Below are 22,513 nucleotides of genomic sequence, written 5' to 3' on the forward strand. Positions count from 1 at the left end.
TCTGGGAGGATCCCACGTGCCACAGAACGTCTGGGCCCGTGGGCCATGGCCACTGGGCCTGCACATCCAGAGCCTGTGCTCTGCGACAGGAGAGGCCACAGTGGTGAGAGGCCCGTGTACCGCAAAAAAAAAAAATAAATAAATAAATAAAATAAAATAAATAAAGGTGAAATGAATAGGTTTTCTAAAACAAAATATGAGAAAATCCATTATCAGTAGACATTCTCTATAAGAATTACTAGAGGAGGTCTTCAGACTGTAAGAAAATAATCTCAGATAGAAACATTAAACTATAGAAAGAAAAGAAGTCAGTGTCATGGATAAATATGTGAACAAATATGAAAGATATTGACTATTAAAAACAAATACAATAAAACATCTTGTGAGATGTAGAAGTAAAATAATTGACCAAAAGACAAATAACCAAAGCCAAGATTGGAGCTTTAAAAATGCAATTAATTTCTAAAACTGTTTTAAAGTTCTTACTTTTGGGGAAAACAATTTAAGTACTAACTGAAGACAGACTATAGTAAGTCAAGATGCATATTCAAATACCTGGTGTGACCAATTAGGAACCATACAAAAATACAAAATTTCAAATGTGATTTAAAACTAACTGGAGAATTAAAAATGCTTAATTATGCCAAAAGAATAGAATAAAACAGAATTAAAGAATAAATAATAGGGCCTCCCTGGTGGCACAGTGGTTGAGAGTCTGCCTGTTGATGCAGGGGACATGGGTTCATTCCCCAGTCTGGGAAGATCCCACATGCCACGGAGCGGCTGGGCCCGTGAGCCATGGCTGCTGAGCCTGCACGTCCAGAGCCTGTGCTCCACAACGGGAGAGGCCACAACAGTGAGAGGCCCGTGTACCGCAAAAAAAAAAAAAAAAAAAAAAAAGAATAAATAATAGGCAACAGAAGATAAATAGAAACATGAAAGACATAAGCCAAACTACATCAGAAATTAAATTACATGTAAATGCATGTAAATGAAATAAACACTCCAATTGAAGGCAGAGATTATCAATTGTAATAAAATAACAATGCATCTCTATGTTATTTACATCTGAAATATTTCCAATATAAAGATACAAAATGATGAAATGTAAAAATATGGAGGAACATACACCATAGAAATACTAATCCTAAAATATTTGTGTAGGTCCCTTAAAATCAGACAAATTAAATCTTAAGGCAAGACATACTACTAGACAAAAATAATGCTTTATTGTGACTTTTGTCAATTCAATTAGATGGTAAAGCAGTTCTAAATTTGTATGCACCTAAAAAAGTTTCAAAATCTAGAAGTCAAAATTTTACAAAATTAACAGGGAATAAATAGGCAAATCAGAGTTGATATTAACACACTTCTCTCAGTAACTAATAAGGACATTTTTCTTTAGATAACCTATAACATGTGTATTATAGTTTAGGGAGTAGTCATAGTGACTTTGAATACCCAGTACCTTGAAAATATTAGAGCCTATTACATATAATTGTTGGGAATATCAAATAAGTATGCTAGGCAGATTTCTAAGATAGTCCCATGATAGCACCCTGGTATTATACCCCTTATAATCCATAAGTGTGAGTGGGGTCCGTGACTTGCTTCTAATCAATAGAATATAGTGACAGTAATGGATGTCCCTCTTTGATTAAGCTATTTTTATGGCAGAGGAAAATGTGACATTACTCCCTTGATTAGGTTATATTTTAAGACAATGCTGATGGGATGTTTCTAGCATTATTGTTATATAAGACTCTATCTTAGAAAACAGAATTCAAGGTATTCTTTCTGTCTTTGAGGGAGTAAGCTTCTATGTCATGAGAAGGTCATATGGCAAAGAGCTGTGTGTTCATCCTCAGGGACTGAGAAAGCCCTCCATCTGAAATCCAGCAAGAAAACCTGTACTGGTCCCTACAACTATAGGGAAATGAATTCTGTCAATAATCTGAGGGAGCTTGGAAGGATATCATTCCCCAGTCAACACTCTAGGTGAAAACACAACCCAATAAATACATAGCCTTCTGTAACCCTCAGTAGCAAACCCAGATAAGCTCTGCCCCAACTTCTGACCTTCAAAAACTGAAAGATAAAAAATGTTTGTTTTTTTCAGTCTTAAGCTGCTGAATGTGTGCTAATTTGTTAGCTGTAATAGAAAATGGATAAAATTTAATTACTCTAGAAAATGTATTTCCTTATCCTGACTGGTAGGTAGGCACTCAATGTCATTTTCATTGTGTCTTATCAACTTCTGTTTCTCACTATATACAATTATTATATCTTAAACATAAATAACACAATATAAGCCTTCCAGTTGAAAAATGCACATCACATCTATATAGCAAGATAGGTAGTCATATACCTAAAAGTGAAAGAAGAGTGAGAAGGGACAAATAAATCAGGAAAAATAAATACATTAATAATTTTGAATTTTCTTTAAAAAATCTATCACTACCTCACAAATATTTATGATTCATGCACTTGAAGAATATAGTGAAATATTATTCTCTTCCAAGGTTATGAAGAACCTGATGACTTTTCTGAGCTCATCTTCTGTCCCTTTAAAATAGCCTCCCTTGCTCCTACCATACTAGTTTCATTTCAGCACCTTGAACATGTTAATCGTGTTCTCTACTCAGGGCTTTTTTATCCCCTCTGGTTGGAATTTTTTTTGTTGCTAGCTTCATGGCATTCAAATCTCAGCTTAAGTTACTATCTCAGAATGGCTTTCTCCTCTCCTTATTCAAAATAGTCCTAAAATCACCATCTATCATTCTCTGTTTCATCTCTGCATAAACACTTTTAGTGATTTTTAAATTTTTTTTAATTTTATTATTATTATTTTTTTGTGGTACGTGGGCTTCTCACTGTTGTGACCTCTTCCATTGTGGAGAACAGGCTCCGGACACGCAGGCTCAGCGGCCATGGCTCACGGGCCCAGCTGCTCTGCGGCATGTGGGATCTTCCCAGACCGGGCCACGAGCCTGTGTCCCCTGCATCAGCAGGTGGACTCTCAACCACTGTGCCACCAGGGAAGACATTTTTTTTAATTTTTGAGAGTGTTTGTTTTTTTTTTTCATAATCCCCTAATGGAATTTACATTGAAAGAGTAGGAACATTCTCTGTCTCATTTCTCACTATACCCCAGTACCTAGAATATATCATGACCCATAATAGGTGCTCAGTAAATACCGTAAGAATTGGTGAATTTAAAAGAAAAACTACTAGATTTTTATTCTTCCTTTGAACTAGGCCCTTCTTAGCCTAGTTTGAAAAGACAATTCTATATTCAGATTTATCAGTGTTTTCCATTATACTGTATTTTGTTCTATAGCCTTGAATTTTCATGCTGTCTTTGTTATTAATAATTTTAAAGTAGCACTCAGAAAAATATTACTGCATTTAAAGTTTGTTTTTTAAACTCTAATAATATGTTCACGAATACTATGTATACTGCTCAAAAAGTGACTTCAAATTTATTAGACCAGGACCCAATTTTGAGAGAGTTGACAAAGAAATAGGTGAGTTTGATTCTACTATAGTTTAAAATATCTTTCTTGTTATTTGACTGTTGCTCATAGAGTGTACTCATTTATTGCATTCATTTCTAACATCATGTAAGCTCTGGTACTGAATTAATTATTTGTTCTTTTATTTATCCCAGTGAATTTTATGTGATTATAAAAGACTAATTTGATCTTGTTCAAGTAAATTATGATTTTCCACAGTGTTATCTTTTAAATTATGTCCTCTGTGTTATTTGCATATTTGTATTAGAATTATTTTTAGGACATGAGTTGTGAACTATTACTGTTTCATGCATTAAAAAATCTTATCTGTGCCACACTGAAGATGTAAATATAAATTCCTATCATGAACTATATTCAAATATGAATTTTATAAGCACCTAAAGATTGAAATTATATTTAAATTAACATGAATGCTCTCCTAGCATCCAAGAACACAAGCACTCTTTTTTGACTTAGTTTTGTGATAACACAAAGAAAAGGCCTAATAATTGATAGAACTTATCTTTCTGTCCATTTTGACATACTTATATTAATAGACTAATAATATTTGACATGGACCAATGATAATGCATGCATTTGCAACATTCTGAAATAATAGAACAATCATGTATTAGATTTGGAAGTTTCAAAGTATTTAAATTACTGTGCCACACCACAGTATATCATATGGCCCATGAATACTACTTTCCTATGAAACATTGCTAAAATTTCAGGAAAAGAGATATTCTTATCTCTCTATTCTCAGGACATGGATCTTGTTTGGATCATGCCCCATACACAGTGAGGGAAAAGAAGTTAAAGCAGTTGACTTGTGACCTATTTATTTCTCAATACTGTGGCTTCAGAGAGAGTACTAGGAGAGGTTTGATCTCATTTTTTATAAACATGATCACTGGAACTTCTGTAAAGTAGACCAATGATATGTACAAGAAAGTATGCTTTTCTATGTAATGCTTTTAGTACTGGTTTAACATTGGTTATTTCAAACAAACCTAGAAAATATTGATTTATGAGATATGATTCCCTATAAAATGTTACAAAATCTATGCTACTATTTGACATACAAAATGGAGATATTTTATAAACTAAACATTCCATGACAGTACTCTCGTCTAGAGACCTGTGTTTGGTTAAAGAACAAGAGACCTTGGGAGCTGCCTTCACTATCCCAGACATTCTCTCTGCTTTTCCTCTGTTTCTTAATAGCTTATCTTCATGAAATTATTAGTAAAACTTGATATTGAGTAAGATATTTGACTCATGTGATTCTGAGTTTATAATACTATTGAGTTTGTCAGCTCACCCACTTTCTACTCCTAGGAACGTTGACAAGAACCCAGAGGAATCAAGTTGTGGTACCATAGCAGTCATAATCTCAGGATAGTCTCATCTATATCTGTTTATTCCAAGGGGAAAATAAGGTAGAGACATAAAAACCCAGATCACCTCACAATAGCCTTTCTTCTTTCTGCCATTGCTCACATCCTCAATCTCTTTCCTTCCTTCTTTCTTACAAATTTTACAGTTGTAGCTGTTTATTAGTGTGTAAATAACATGAAAAAGGCCACATCAGAAACATTCTCATAATCAAATTACTCCCCAGAAAAACGCCTACAACTTTGAGTATCTTACACACAGGCATGTGCACATGCTCTCTCTCTCTCTCTCTCTCACACACGCACACACACACATAGTAAATATGTGGCTTCATTTATGTAAATAAGATCATAGTCTATATTTTGTATTTATGACTTGCTATTTTTCACAGTGCATTTAACAAAATGTATCAGAAATTTATTTCTCCCTTTAAATTCTCATTTTCTTTTTCTCACTAATACTTTTTCCCTCACAACTTGTCATTGGGCATAGTATTCCATAGAACACTGTAATGCTGGACCTTCTTTTATTTAATAATGCCCAAATTATTAAAATAGAAGACTGTTTCCAGTTTTCCTGTGTAACAAAAAACTGCTACAATGACCATTACTGTAAATATAAACCAGTCCTTATAACAAGATATTATCGTAATGATAATTTTTATGTTTATTCACAAATTAATAGCTACTTTTGTTGAAATTTCCTTCTCCTTAATTCCTACTCTATTCTCTATGTAATTTATATCATTAGTAGCCATTTTTTAATTTTTTAGTTTATATATTTTCCCATTTGTCATGGGATTATTTTATTTATTGAATGGTAGCATGGTAATCTATTTCTTGTTTTTTTATTCTTTAATTTTTATTGAAGTACATTTGATTTACAATATTATATTTGTTTCAGATATACAGCATAGTGATTCAGTATTTTTATAGATTATACTCCATTAAAAGTTTTACAAAATATTGGTTATGACTCCCTATGCCGTATAATATATCCTTGTGCTTATCTAATTTATACAAAGTAGTTTGTATCTCTTAATCCCATATCCCAATCTTGTACCTCCCCCTTTCCCTTTCCCACTCATAGCTACTAGCTTGTTTTGAATATCTGTGAGTCTGTTTCTATTTTGCTATATGTATTCATTTGTTTTAGTTTTTAGATTCCACATAGAAGTGATATTGTACAGTATTTATCTTTCTCTGTCTGACTTATTTGACTCAGCATAATATTTCTAGGTCAATCCACTTTGCTACAAATGGTAGAATTTCATTCCTTTTTATAGCTGAATAATATTCCAGTGTGTGTGTGTGTGTGTGTGTGTGTGTGTGTGTGCCACATTGTTATGCATTCATCTGTTAATGGACACTTAGTTTGCTTCCATATCTTGGCTATTATAAATAGTGCTGCTCTGAACATTGGAGTGCATGTATCTTTCTGAATTAGTGTTTTTGTTTTTTCCAGATATATACTCAAGAGTGTAACTGCTGGATCATATAGTTCTACAAAGCTGCAGTACTCAAAATAGCATGGTACTCGCACACACACAAAAAGACACAAAGATCAATGAAACAGAATAGAGAGACCAGAAATAAATTCATAAACCTATGGTCAATGAGGTAAGACCACAGGTTTACTCTAAGACAATGAGGCAAGAATATACAATGGAGAAAAGACAGTCTCTTCAATAAGTGGTACTGGGAAAACTGGACAGCTACATGTAAAACAATGAGATTAGAACATTTCCTCACACCATATACAAAAATAAATTCAAAATGGATTAAAGACCTTAACCTGAAACCACAAAACTCCTAGAAGAGAACATAGGCAGAACACTGGGACATAAATTGCAGCAATGTTTTGTTTTTGGTTTGTTTGTTTGTTTGTTTTTGGACCTGTGTCCCAAGGCAAAAGGAATAGAAGCAAAAATAAACAAATGGAACCTAATTAAACTTGAAAACTTTTGCTACTGAATGGGAGAAATTATTTGCAAATAATATGACTAAAAATATGTATAAGCAGCTCATACAACTCAATATGAAAAAAGCAAGCAACCCAATCAAAAAATTGGCATAAGACCTGAATAGACATTTGTCAAAAGAAGACATAAAAATGGCTAACAGGCCCATGAAAAGATACTCAGTATCACTAATTATTAGAGAAATGCAAATCAAAACAACAATGAGATATCACCTCTCAGAATGGCTATCATCAAAAAGTCTACAAATTACAAATGTTGGCAAGGATGTAGAGGGAACACTGGTACACTGTTGGTTGGGATGTAAATTGGTGCAGTCACTAAGGAAAAGAGTATGGAAATGTCTCAAAAAACTAAAAAGTAGAACTACCATATAAGCCAGGAATTCCATTTCTTGTTATTAATGTATCAAATTTGTTGATAACTCAATTGTTTTATACCTTTGCATGGTGTTTCATTTTACACAATTTATTAGTTCTTATGTATTCATATAAGTACATTTTTTTCTTGGTAGTCTTCATTTTTATATGCTTAGGAAGGTAATTTTCACTTATATATTATAAAATTATTCTTTTCTGTTTTCTTCTATAATGTCTATAATTATATTTTCTACATATAATCAACCTGGAATTTATTTTGTATATGAATTTGGAATTTACTTTGATTTTATTTTTGCTCCAAATAAATTATGAAATATTTCATCATTATTTATTGTATATCCATTAGCTATTCCTTAGAAATGCTGGCTATATTATATGATATCACATTTTGATTTACACTCACATTAATTTTCATATCACCTGCCAAAACACAGTATCTTGTACAAGCATGCATTTGTTGATTAGAATTTTAGACTGAAGGAATATTTTGAATGAAAATATGAAGGTCTGATAATGTGGATTACTTAATCTATAACTGTAACTAAGCTCAATTAAGAACATCTATTAATATCATTAGAATATTTGCTTCCATGTTATTGTTCATATTGATTGAACTACCTAAAATATATTTCATGCCTTTTTAATACTGAACCAAATTTATGTCCTACAAAATCTTACATATATTCTACCTTGCTCTGAATTTTACAAGAATTTGCTTGTGAATTATGATGTTATTTTCCAGCTGTTTCCATCTCCCTGGTTGGCTTTAAAACTAAGATAATAACTTTACTTCTCTGAATCATCACAGCCCTATGATGTTAGAAATAGAATTTTGGAAAATAGAAGAGAGCTTTTTCCTCCTCTAAGCAGAGTTATTTGTCCATTTTTACCAGGACATGTAACCTAAAATTCTGTCAGTAAAATGTGTTATGACTAAAATATTTTGATACCATTTTAGAATCAACAGTGTAATTTTATAGCATTATTAGCTAGAGCTAGGTATAAATATGCCAAAGTTTACAAATGGAATTGAATAATTTAAGATTCTGCCATGTTTTTAGAAACATCTATGTGAATTTTTGGATATAAAAATTAATTTATGTAAACATTAACCATTGCAAATATGTGTACTGAGACCCATATTGGAAGACATCTATTTAAATAACATAATATCTAATTAGCCATGGAACTAATCTATGAATAGTTCTATTCATATAATATGAAGTTCTCATGTTGCTTTACAGTCAATAATCCACATGTAAAGCTAACAACTATTCTGATTTTTATGAAATATAGAATAATTTTGCCTGAATTTACTGCATATATAAATGAAATTATGCATTATGTAGTACTTGATGTGTTTTTTTCCCACTTATCATTATACTTTTATCTGTCATAATATGGGTTTTTAAGCATGACAGTAGATCAATATTACTGCTATTTAGGAGTTCATATATACATAACACATTTTATTTATTCTTGTATTAATAGACATTTGATTGTTCTTAATTTTTAGCAATTATGACTATGTATAAATTTATTAAGTTGTTTATAGAATAGTTTTCTTAACATCTATGCATTTTCCAATATATATGTTATAGTATAATTGATTTTTTAAATACAACATTCAGATAGAATGAGAAAGAAGTGATAACTCAAATTTAAAGCTTATATTTAAGAAGTATCCTTCATCTCTTTTGGGTTCTAAGAAGCAAATTTTGTCATCTTACTACCAGAGACACCATTAATTTATTCTTGACATTACATACATATTGTAAAAGCACTTTTCTTTGCAGTTTTACTCAATTAAGAAGTTTTTTTAATGTATTTAAATGTATAAAACAATAACTAGGAAGAGAATAAAGGCATTGGGAAAAAACCAGATCAGCATAGTATATAACATTTACTTTAGATATTACAATTATTTTTAAAATACTACCTTCCAATTATTATTATATTAATAAAATGTGTAAATTGATGTAATGGATGTTGTAAATAATATGATGATTTAAGACTTAATGTAATGGTCATTCATTAAAAAATTTACCTACAAGGCTTATAAGTAAGCCAGAAATACATAGGGGAAAGCTCTCTTTTATTGGTAGCAATTTCTGTTAAAAGAATATTTGCATAATAATTAAAAAATGAGTTGAGACTATAATAGTAAATTCTGAATAATTTTGAAAAGAACATGAAATAATATCTTAAGTGGTTATGTAATTATAAATTGAAATAATCATCTCTTGACCCAAATTGCTCCTTTCCAAAAGCTTAAACAATTTAATTCCTAAAAAAACCCTCAAGTATAGATATCACTATTATCATCAAGACAAATAAATAAATTGAGGTTTGAAATGCTAAGTGACTTGTTCATGGCCTCCAGCAAGTAAATAACAAGATCAGACAATTTTAGTTCAAACCCCGTTTGACTATTTGACAATAATAATCCTGCCTTTAGATTTTTATCCGAAGTATGCCACCAACACACTCCCAGCACTCTAGTTTTGGTCATATCCATGGCTCAGTACAATGTCACACTCTCAATTTCCCAAATGTTTGGTTATAGTCATCATCTTTTCATATAACTGTGACTTTTAATTTCTTTACTTTTGTCTAAAGCAATATCATTTATCCAGGCACAGGAAATTGAGACAATTATAGAGACATTTGTAAATTAATTCCTGTCTTCCTGTTACATGTTCACAAAAATAAGAAATGCCTATTGGGAAAATTACATTAAATATATTTTTGTTACCATTATTGGTATAGTAGTATTAAAATCAAAGTATTTGTTATAATGTAACCCATCTACAGAGCCCCAGAATATAGAAGACATTGTGATAAGTAGTGGAGAAATATAAAGATAATAATGAAAGCATCTTTGTCTTCAAGAAGTGTATTATCATGCAGAGACTAAACGTTAAGTACAAAAGGGAATAACAGGACATCTAAGAGAAATTAAATAAGAGAAGATGCAAGGAGATTTCAAATGAATATAGTATTTGGGTAGGGATGGAGAAAGGATGTCAGCAACTGATCATTACAATTTTAGCAAAGTTGCCTTATAAATTTTACTAAAGGCAAATGTTTAAAATTCTGGTGTTGCTATATAGCTATTTTTCCCATAATCAGGGCTAAAATTCTATACTAAAGATTGTCTAATACAGGATTCCACAGAATCAGACACTGGGACAAACATTAGGGTACAAGCAATGTATTTGGGATGTAATCTCAAGCAACACTGATGGGAGGTTGTGGATGTGAGATGCGGAGGAGAGGAAAGTCCTAAAGGAATACATTATTAAGCAAGTTACCACTGTGGGAAAATAAAGCTTAATTCCACTGTACAAGTGTGGGGAAACAGAATAGAATATGCTTTGAGTAATTCCACCAAAAAAGCAAGGAAGCTGGGATATTTATCAACTAAATCAATGTCTGACATTTGTTGAGAGCTGCTTCTGGGAACATTATAATAATTCCTGCTTTGCCTGCAGAAAGCCTGAGCAAGCTGAAGAAGGCTTAAAAATTCCACATCCTCTTTCATAGTGATAGGTCAAAATGCAATACCTTTTCCTTTACCTTAGGGAAAATATTCCAGTATAATGCATTACGAATGGTGGCTATAAATTTTACAATTATAGTAAAGACCTGTCAGATGTTTCTCTCATCCTCTGATGTCAATATGTCTAATGGCATCCAGCTACAGGACATTCAACTCCCTATTTTAAAGAGCCGTTCAACATGATGTCATCAATATAGTTACCTAGCATGAGGTTCTTCAGAATTTCCAGACAATGAATATGCCTTCATGCTATATTATGACAGAAAGCAGAAGATAATAAAGTCCTGGCAAAAGTGTGTATACTGCTGTTCATTTAAGTGCATGAGAACTGCTTCTGATGCTCATCTCTGATGAAGATTAAAGACATAGTTCTGTGATCAATAATATCACAGTGAAAGTCAATGGCTAAGGACTGGCTCACGTTTGGAAACTGAGTTCTTATTTTCCCTTGTAGTAACTTACATCACTCTTGAGTGCTGGCTTCTGATCTTTTTAAATTATAGAAGTCAAGAAACGTTCTTATTGTCTGAATATTTATTTTGTCACTTGGCACACCATGATATATTAACCGTCGCTACAGATCTTTTTTTTTTTTTAACATCTTTATTGGAGTATAATTGCTTTACAATGGGGCGTGAGTTTCTTCTGTATAACAAAGTGAATCAGCTATACATAAATACATATCCCCTTATATCCTCCCTCTTGTATCTCCCTCCCACCCTCCCTATCCCACCCCTCAAGGTGGACACAAAGCACCGAGCTGATCTCCCTGTGTTATGTGGCTGCTTCCCACTATCTATTTTACATTTGGTAATGTATATATGTCAATGCCACTCACTCACTTTGTCCCAGCTCACCTTTCCCCTTCCCTGTGTCTTCAAGTCCATTCTCTACGTCTGCGTCTTTATTCCTGTCCTGCCCCTATATTCTTCAGAACTTTATATATATATTTTAGATTCCATATATATGTGTTAGCATACAGTATTTGTTTTTCTCTTTCTGACTTACTTCACTCGTATGACAGTCTCTAGGTCCATCCACCTCACTACAATAACTCAATTTTGTTTCTTTTTATGGATGAGTAATATTCCATTGTATATATGTGCCACATCTTCTTGATCCATTCATCTGTCGATGGACACTTAGTTTGCTACCATGTCCTGGTTATTGTAAATAGAGCTGCAATGAATATTGTGGTACATGACTCTTTTTGAATTATGGTTTTCTCAGGGTGTATGCCCAGTAGTGGGATTGATGGTCGTATGGTAGTTCTATTTTTAGTTTTTTAGGGAAACTCCATACTGTTCTCCATAGTGGCTGTATCAATTTACATTCCCACCAGCAGTGTAAGAGGGTTCCCTTTTCTCCACACCCTCTCCAGCATTTACTGTTTGTAGATTTTTTGGTGATGGCCACCTCAACATAATAAAGGTCATATATGACAAACCCACAGCCAACATCCTTCTCAATGGTGAAAAACTGAAACCATTTCCACTAAGATCAGGAACAAGAAAAGGTTGCCCACTCTCATGACTATTATTTTTTTTTTTTTCCCTGCAGTACGTGGGCCTCTCACCGCTGTCACCTCTCCCATTGCAGAGCACAGGCTCCGGATGCACAGGCTCAGCAGCCATGCCTCACGGGCCCAGCTGCTCCACAGCACACGGGATCTTCCTGGACTGGGGCATGAACTCGTGTCCCCTGCATCGGCAGGCGAACTCTCAACCACTGTGCCACCAGGGAAGCCCTCACCACTATTATTCAACATAGTTTTGGAAGCTTTAGCCATAGCCATCAGAGAAGAAAAAGAAATAAAAGGAATCCAAATCAGAAAAGAAGTAAAACTATCACTGTTTGCAGATGACATGACACTATACATAGGGAATCCTAAAGATGCTACCAGAAAACTACTAGAGCTAATCAATGAATTTGGTAAAGTAGCAGGATACAAAATTAATGCACAGAAATCTCTTGCATTCCTATACTACACTAATGATGAAAAATCTGAAAGAGAAATTAAGGAAACACTCCCATTTACCACTGCAACAAAAAGAATAAAATACCTAGGAATAAACTCACCTAAGGAGATAAAAGATCTGTATGCAGAAGACTATAAGACACTGAGGAAAGAAATTAAAGATGATACAAACAAATGGAGAGATATACCATGTTCTTGGATTGGAAGAATCAACATTGTGAAAATGACTATACTACCCAAAGCAATCTACAGTTTCAATGCAATCCCTACCAAACTACCAATGGCATTTTTCACAGAACTAGAACAAAAAATTTCATAATTTATATGGAAACACAAAAGACCCCTAATAGCCAAAGCAATCTTGAGAAAGAAAAACGGAGCTGGAGGAATCAGGCTCCCTGACTTCAGACTATACTACAAAGCTACAGTAATCAAGACAGTATGGTACTGGCACAAAAATAGAATTATAGATCAGTGGAACAGGATAGTAAGCCCAGAGATAAACCAACACATATGGTCACCTTATGTTTGATAAAGGAGGCAAGAGTATACAGTGGAGAAAAGACAACCTCTCCAATAAGTGGTGCTGGGAAAACTGGACAGCTGCCTGTAAAAGAATGAAATTACAACACCTCCTAACACCACACACAAAAAAACTACAGATCTTTCTTGATTGCTTTTCTAGCCTTCTGTCTATAATGATAATTATTTCTACCTTGCATCTAAGAGTTCAGTGCCACCATGTGATTACTTTTATTCTAGAACCCTGCCATTCCATTGACAGAAGGGATCCAGCTTCATATTTGCACTCCCAATTCCATCAACCTTGAACTGCAAGAGACAGCTATCTTTGAATTCTTAATCACTTAGGTAAAAGGAGATACTCTGGACTAATACTTTCCCTGACCAAACTTTAGTGAAGCTTCTCTGAGCTCTCTTCTCTACTAGATATCACCCTTGGTCCCTGTACTGTCTGTGACCTCCCCAGCCCAGTCTTAACAAAGAATCATACTAAGTCATTTCCTCATGCTTTATATATGATCAACTTGACCTGTCTTCAGCAAGAATCCTATTAAGTTGGTTTAGCACAAATCCTCCTACCCTTGTGTCTCCTCTTAGTAATTTTCCATCCAATGACACCATCACCCTGTTCCTTAGCTATACATCCCCTGATGTCTTTTCTGTATTTGAAATTGAGCTCAGTTCTATACTGAAATCTCTTTCCCCTATTACAAAATAATTACTGAACAAAATCTGTCTTTGATGTTTTAACTATTGTCCAGCTCTGATTCTTTTTGATAGTTCTTACCTGTGGAATATAGTCAGGTGGTAGATTATCACCACCACGGTTTTATGTAAAAAAAATGTTCTGCTACCTGCATGTTTAGACCCTCCCTCAGGCTTTTTTCAAGGGAGATCCAAAATTTCCACCCTGTTACTATAAGCCATTTATTTCAAGTTTTTAGGAACTATTCCAGAAGAAAATTAGGACTCATTTCAGGCTTTCTAAACCATAAAAGAGTCCTCATATAAAAAAAAAAAATCCACTATCCAGCTTTATATTCTCTGTCTCAACTTCAGTTCAGCACCATAAAGATTCATTCCCAGGCATTTCTTCCATTTTCTGCTAGGACATTTTAACAAGGTCCTAAATATCCTTAAAGGAATAATGCCTTCTCCTTCAAAGCATGGAAAATACTACTCTATTTCAAACAGAGGTTCTGTACAAATGAACTTATTTACAAAACAGAAGTAGAGTCATGGATGTAGAAAACAAACTTATGGTTACCAGGGGGTAAGTGGGTGGAGAGGGGATAAAATGGGACATTGGGATTGACATATACACACTACTGTGTATAAAATATATAACTAATAAGAACCTGCTATATAGCACAGGGAACTCTACTTAATACTCCGTAAGGATTACAGGTCCCATATGGCCTATATGGGAAAAGAAAATATATAAAAAATAAATAAATAAAGAGTGGATATAAGTATAGCTGATTCACTTCGCTGTACACCTGAAACTAAAACAAGACTGTAAATCAACTATACTCCAATAAAAATTTTAAAAAATAAAATAAAATAAAGCAGAGGTTCTCAAACTGTGTCATACATCAGAAAGACTTAGAAGGCTTGTTAAAATATAGATTGATGTCCCTTCCCCCGTTACTAGTTTTGGGACTGACCTAAGAATTGGCATTTTCAATTTATTTACAGGTGAATTTGTTGCTGCTGGTCTGTTTTATGGACTGCCTGCATAAAAGGAATGAGAGAAGGTGGGCACAGGTTTGGAGGAATGCAAGCAATATTTTTAAAGGCATCTTCTTCATGGTTATAAGAGAAGAGAATCTGCTTACCTCTAACCAGATAGAGGCAAACAACTCTTTCAGCCCAGATAGTTCAGACAATCTGATTTTTTTAAGTTTTTAGGAGCATCTACTTAAACATCTCCACACTGTATTTCATAATTTCATTCCTTCTCTAATAGAGTACTACATTTTTCTTTCCCCAAAGACTTGCCAGGGTGTGAATTTCACTATTCTTATAATAAGATCCCGTACTAATTTTTTAGCATGCTATACCCTCCAGGAGACGAAGTTATCTTTAAATGTTGCCTCAGAGGGCTTCTGTATTTCACACCATACTGCTATAATTTAATGTTAAATTGGTTGGTAGAAGGCTGACCTGCTGTGATTTTCTTTTTTTCAGTATTTCAATGGGAAGTAAAAGCCATCTACAGGCTCCATTCTAAATGGTGCAAATTATGAAATGCCTATTCTAACTTCCATCTAGAAATAATATATATCATTTATGCTCATGATGTGTTGTACAAAGGAAGTCAACATGTCACATATAACTTCAAGTGTCAGAGAAGTTCAATCCTTAAAGTGATTGGGGAGATTTGAAAATATTTGGTGAAAGTACTGTTGGCTTTGTTTCATACTTCTCATCAGTAAATATTTGGTTCATGGTCCTTTCACACACACACACACACTTACCCTCTCACTACTTAAAATAATCCAGTTCCTTATCCTTTCACACTGTTAAACTCAACATCCTGAATCCATTTCTTAGGGATACATGGTAGTTTCTTCTTCAGAGTATAAAGGCTCAAGACAGCAAAACATTACAATTAGCAATATATTTGATCTTATTCATATACAAATAACTTACCTAGAAATCTCAAAATAACTATATTCAATTCAGAATAGTTTTATTAGTGAAATGATCGGCCACTACAGTTTAGGTAAGTGTTTGGATTAAGTGTTCCCAGAAAATTCTATTCTCAGAACACTTTATACAAAATCCAAGAAGCATGCCCAGTCCTCTCTGGTGACCTCATTATCTTCCCAATGTGTGTCTGAGTTGAAGAATGATTTTGTCAATCATTGTCCGGAAGGACCAGGTTAGGCTATGTGAGAGGATCCCTTTTATCTTTTAGGTCTTTGATCTTCATGGGATGCAATTATCAGGCCGCTGACTCTTCTGTCATTTTTGTCTTCAGGGAAACACCTGCAAGCTTCAATTTTCAGATACACTGTAATTCAGACTGTATTTTAACTCATGACAGAGGTTTAAATTTAGGCATATCACAATTTAATAACTATTTTATCAAACCATATTTTATTGTGCTTCACTAGGGTAACATGAAAAATCTTTAGCTACTTTACAGTTTGCTCCCATAAGCTACAGAAATATATATATATATATATATATATATATATATATATGTAAAATGCTCTTTCCAAAGCCCTACATTTTACAGAAGGCTTACTATTTCTTTTTGAAGGTATTTCTGTTTCACTAGTCAAACAAAAGTACCCAGCCAACAGAAGTCACATTTTGGCAGCACTCCCTTAAATAGTAGCACATATATTGTCCCAATGATGACACATACTTGGATATTCATCTAAGAAGCTAAATCATGAGCACAACTTACAAGTTGTAACCACTTAGTCATAATGTATGAGAGACATTTACTATGCAACAAAATAGTACCTTCTATACAACAATTCACTCCCATGTATTTACCCAACAATTCGCGCCTATGTAATTACCCAAAGGAAAGGAAAAAGATATATATCAACATAAGGATTTGTACGTGAATGTTCATAACAACCTTATTTATAATAGCCCAGGTTCAAGATGGCAGAGTAGAAGGACATGTACTCACTCCCTATTGCTAGAGCACCAGAATCACAACTAACTGCTGAACAATCATTGACAGGAAGACACTGGAACTCACCAAAAATTATACCCTACATACAAAGACAAAGGAAAGACACAATGAGATGGTAGGAGGGGCACAATCTCAATAAAATCAAATGCTATAACTGCTGGGTGGGTGACTCACAAACTGGAGAACAATTATACCACAGAAGTTCACCCACTGGAGTGAAGGTTCTGAGCCCCACGTCAGGCTTCTCAACCTGGAGGTCTGGTAACAGGAGGAAGAATTCCCAGAATATCAGACTTTGAAGGCTAGTAGGATTTGATTGCAAGACTTCAATGGGACTGAGGGAAACAGAGACTCCACTCTTGGAGGGAACACAGAATAGTGTGTGCATCATGATGCAGGGAGAAGGAACAGTGACCCCAAAGGAGACAGAACCAGACCTACCTGTTAGTGTCAGAGGGTCTCTTGCAGAGGCAGGGGGTCACTGTGGCTCACCATGGGGAAAAGGACACTGGCAGCAGAAGTTCTGGGAAGTACCCCTTGGTATGAGCCCTCCTGGTGTCCGCCATTAGCTCCACCAAAGAGCCTGTAGTTTCCACTGCTGGGTCGCCTCGGCCAAACAAAAAACAGAGAGGGAACTCAGGCCCACACATCAGCAGACAATTGAATTAAAGTTTTACTGAGCTCTGTCCACCAGAGCAATGCCCAGCTCTACCCACCACAAGTCCCTCCCATCAGGAAGTTGCACAAGCCTATTAGATAGCCTCAACCACCAGAGGGAAGACAGCAGAATCAAGAATAACTACAATCCTGCAGCCTATGGAATGAAAATCACATTCACAGAAAGACAGATAAAATGAAAAGGCAGAGGACTATGTACCAAATGAAGGAACAAGATAAAACCACAGGAAAAAACAATTAAATGAAGGGGAGATAGGCAACCATCCAGAAAAGCAACTCAGAATAATGACAGTGAACATGATTCAGGACCTCAGAGAAAGAATGGAGGCAAAGATCGAGAAGATGAAAGAAATGTTTAAAAAATACATAGAAGAATTAAAGAACAGACACCTAGAAGAACTAAAGAACAAGCAAACAGAGATGAACAATAAAGTAACTGAAATGAAAAATACGCTGGATGGAATCAATAGCAGAATAACTGAGGCAGAAGAATGGATAAGTGCCCTAGAAGACAGAATGGTGGAATTCACTGCTGCAGAACAGAATGAAGACAAAAGAATGAAAAGATATGAAGACAGCATAACAGACCTCTTGGACAACATTAAACACACCAACATTCACATTAAAGGGGTCCCAGAAGGAGAAAAGAGAGAGAAAGAACCCGAGAAAGTATTTGAAGAGATTATAGTTGAAAACTTGCCTAACATAGGAAAGGAAATAGCCACTCAAGTCCAGGAAGTGCAGAGAGTCACAGGCAGGATAAATCCAAGAAAAAACATGCCAAGACACACAGTAATCAAATTGAGAAAAATTAAAGACAAAGAAAAATTATTAAAAGCAACAAGGGAAAAATGACAAATAATATACAAGGGAATTCCCATAAAGTTAACAGCTGCTTTTTCAGCAGAAACTCTACAAGCCAGAAGGGAGTGGCATGATATATTTAAAGTGATGAAAGGGAAGAAACTACAACCAAGAATACTCTAACCAACAAGGATCTCAAAAGCTTTACAGACAAGCAAAAGCTAAGAGAATTCAGCACCACCAAACCAGCTCTACAACAAATGCTAAAGGAACTTCTCTAAGTGGGAAACACTTCTCCTTAGAGAAGAAAAGGACCTACAAAAACAAATCCAAAACAATTAAGAAAATGTTACTAGGAATATAAATATTGATAATTACCTTAAATGTGAATGGATTAAATGTTTCAACCAAAAGACACAGGCTTGCTGAATGGATAAAATACAAGACCCATATATATACTGTCTACAAGAGACACACTTCAGACCTAGGGACACATACAGACTGAAAGTGAGGGGATGGAAAAAGATTTTCCATGCAAATGGAAATCAAAAGAAAGCTGGAGTAGCAATACTCATATCAGATAAAATAGACTTTAAAGTAAAGGATGTTACAAGAGACAAGGAAGGACACTACATAATGATCAAGGGATCAATCCAAGAAGAAGATATAACAATTATAAATATATATGCACCCAACATAGGAGGACATCAATACATAAAACAAATACTAACAAGCATAAAATAGGAAATCGACTGTAACACAATAATATCAGGGAACTTTTAACACCTCATATACACCAATAGATCATCCAGACAGAAAATTAATAAGGAAACACAAGCTTGAAATGACACAATATGGCAGGTAGATTTAATTTATATTTATAGGACATTCCATCCAAAAACTGCAGATTACACTTTCTTATCAAGTGCACACAGAACATTCTCCAGGATAGATTACATCTTGGGTCATAAATTGAACCTCAGTAAATTTAAGAAAATTGAAATCATATCAAGCATCTTTTCTGACCATAACGCTATGGGATTAGAAATCAAACACATGGAAAAACAGTAAAAAACACAAACACATGGAGGCTAAACACATTACTAAATAACCAAGACATCACTGAAGAACTTAAAGAGGAAAACAAAAAATACTGTGAGGCAAATAACAACAAAAAGACGATGATCCAAAACCTATGGCATGCAGCAAAAGCAGTTCTAAGAGGAGAGTTTATAGCAATGCAATCCTACCTTAAGAAACATGAAAAGTATCAAGTAAACAATCTAACATTACACCTAAAGGAACTAGAGAAATAAGAGCAAACAAAACCAAAGTTAGTAGAAGGAAAGAAATCATAAAAATCAGAGCAGAAATAAATGAAATAGAAACAAAATAATAGCAAAGATCAATAAAACTAAAAGCTGGTTCTTTGAGAAGATAAACAAGATTGATAATAATTTATCCAGACTCATCAAGAAAAATAGGGAGAAGACTCAAATCTATAAAAATAGAAATGAGAAAGTAGAAGTTACAATGGACACCACAGAAATACAAAGCATCATAAGAGACTACTATCAGCAACACTTTGCCAATAAAATGGACAACCTGCAAGAAATGGACAAATTCTTAGTAAGGTATAACCTTCCAAGACTGAACCAGGAAGAAATAGAAAATATGAACAGACCAATCACAAGCACTGATATTGAAACTGGGATTAAAAATCTTCCAACAAACAAAAGTCCAGGACCAGACAGCTTCACAGGTGAATTCTATCAAACATTTAGAGAAGAGCTAACACCCAACCTTCTCAAACCCTTCCAAAAAATTACAGAGGAAGGAACACTCCCAAACTTATTCTACAAGGCCACCATCACAATGATACCAAAACCAGACAAAGATACTACAAAAAAAGAAAATTACAGCCCAATATCACTGATGAATATACATGCAAAAATCCTCAACAAAATACTAGCAAACAGAATCCAACAGCACATTAAAAGGATCAAACACCATGATCAAGTGGGATTTATCCCAGGGATGCAAGGATTCTTCAATATATGCAAACCAGTCATTGTGATACACCAAATTAACAAGTTGAAGAATAAAAACCATATGATCCTCTTAATAGATGCAGAAAAAGCTTCTGACAAAATTCAACACTGATTTATGATAAAAACTATCCAGAAAGTGGGCATAGAGGGAACCTACCTCAACACAATAAAGGCCATATATGACAAACCCACAGCAAACGTCATTCTTAATGGTGAAAAACTGAAAACATTTCCTCTAAAATCTTGCACAAGACAAGGATGTCCACTCTCACCACTATTATTCAACATAGTTTTGGAAGTCCTAGCCACAGTGATCAGAGAAGAAAAATAAATAAAAGGAATCCAAATTGGAAAGAAGTAAAACTGTCACTGTTTGCAGATGACATGATACTATACATAGAGAATCCTAAAGATGCCACCAGAAAACTACTAGACCTAATCAATGAATTCGGTAAAGTTGCAGGATACTAAATTAATGCACATAAATCTCTTACATTCCTATACACTAGCAATGAAAGATCAGAAAGAGAAATTAAGGAAATAATCCCATTCACCATTGCAACAAAAAGAATAAAATACTTAGGAATAAACCTACCTAAGGAGGTAAAAAAACACCTGTACTCAGAAAACTATAAGACACTGATGAAAGAAATCAAAGATGACACAAACAGATGGAGAGATATGCCATGTCTTGGATTGAAAGAATCAAAATTGTGAAAATGAGTATTTTACCCAAAGAAATCTACAGATTCAATGCAATCCCTATCAAACTACTAATGGCATTTTTTACAGTACTGGAACAAAAAAAATATTAAAATTTGTATGGATACACAAAAGACCCCTGATAGCCAAAGCAATATTGAAGGAAACAAATGGTACTGGAAGAATCAGACCCTCTGACTTCAGACTATACTACAATGCTACAGTAATCAAGACAATATGGTACTGGCACAAAAACAGAAATATTGAAATATAGATCAATGGAACGGGATAGAGAGCCCATGAATAAACCCATGCACCTATGTCAAATAATTTATGACAAAGGAGGCAAGGATATACAGTGGAGATAAACAGTCTGTTCAATAAGTGGTGGTGGGAAAACTGGACAGCTACATGTAAAAGAATGAAATTAGAACACTCCCTATCACCATACACAAAAATAAACTCAAAATGGATTAAAGACCTAAATGTAAGGCCAGCCACCATAAAACTCTTAGAGGAAAACATAGGAAGAATAGTCTTTGACATAACTCAGGGCAAGATCTTTTTTGACCCACTTTCTAGAGTAATGGAAAAAAAAAAAAGAATAAATGAGACCTAATGAAACTTAAAAGTTTTTGCACAGCAAAGGAAACTATAAACAAGATGAAAAGACAATCCTCAGAATGGGAGAAAATATTTGTCAAAGAATCAACAGACAAAGGATTAATCTCCAAAATATATAAATAGCTGATGCAGCTCAATATTAAAAATACAAACAACCCAATCAAAAAATGGGAAGAAGACCTAAATGACATTTCTCCAAAGAAGGCATACAGGTGGCCAAGAGGCAGATGAAAAGCTGCTCAACATCACCAATTATCAGAGCAATGAAAATCAAAAGTACAATGAGGTATCACCTCACGCGGGTTAGAATGGGCATCATCAGAAACTCTACAAACAACATATGCTGGAGAGGGTGTGGAGAAAAGGGAACTCTCTTGCACTGTTGGTGGGAATGTAAATTGATACAGCCACGTTGGAAAATAGTATGGCGGTTTGTTAAAAAACTAAAAATAAAATTACCATATGAGGGCTTCCCTGGTGATGCAGTGGTTGAGAGGCTGCCTGCCGATGCAGAGGACATGGGTTCATACCCCGGTCCGGGAAGATCCCACATGCTGCGGAGCGGTTGGGCCCGTGAACCATGGCTGCTGGGCCTGCGCGTCCGGAGCCTGTGCTCCACAACGGGAGAGGCCATAACAATGAGAGGCCTGTGTACCACAG

Source organism: Monodon monoceros, unplaced genomic scaffold, assembly GCF_005190385.1.
Source record: "Monodon monoceros isolate NGI ecotype Baffin Bay Population unplaced genomic scaffold, NGI_Narwhal_1 Super_Scaffold_11, whole genome shotgun sequence".
Lineage (NCBI taxonomy): Eukaryota > Metazoa > Chordata > Mammalia > Artiodactyla > Monodontidae > Monodon > Monodon monoceros.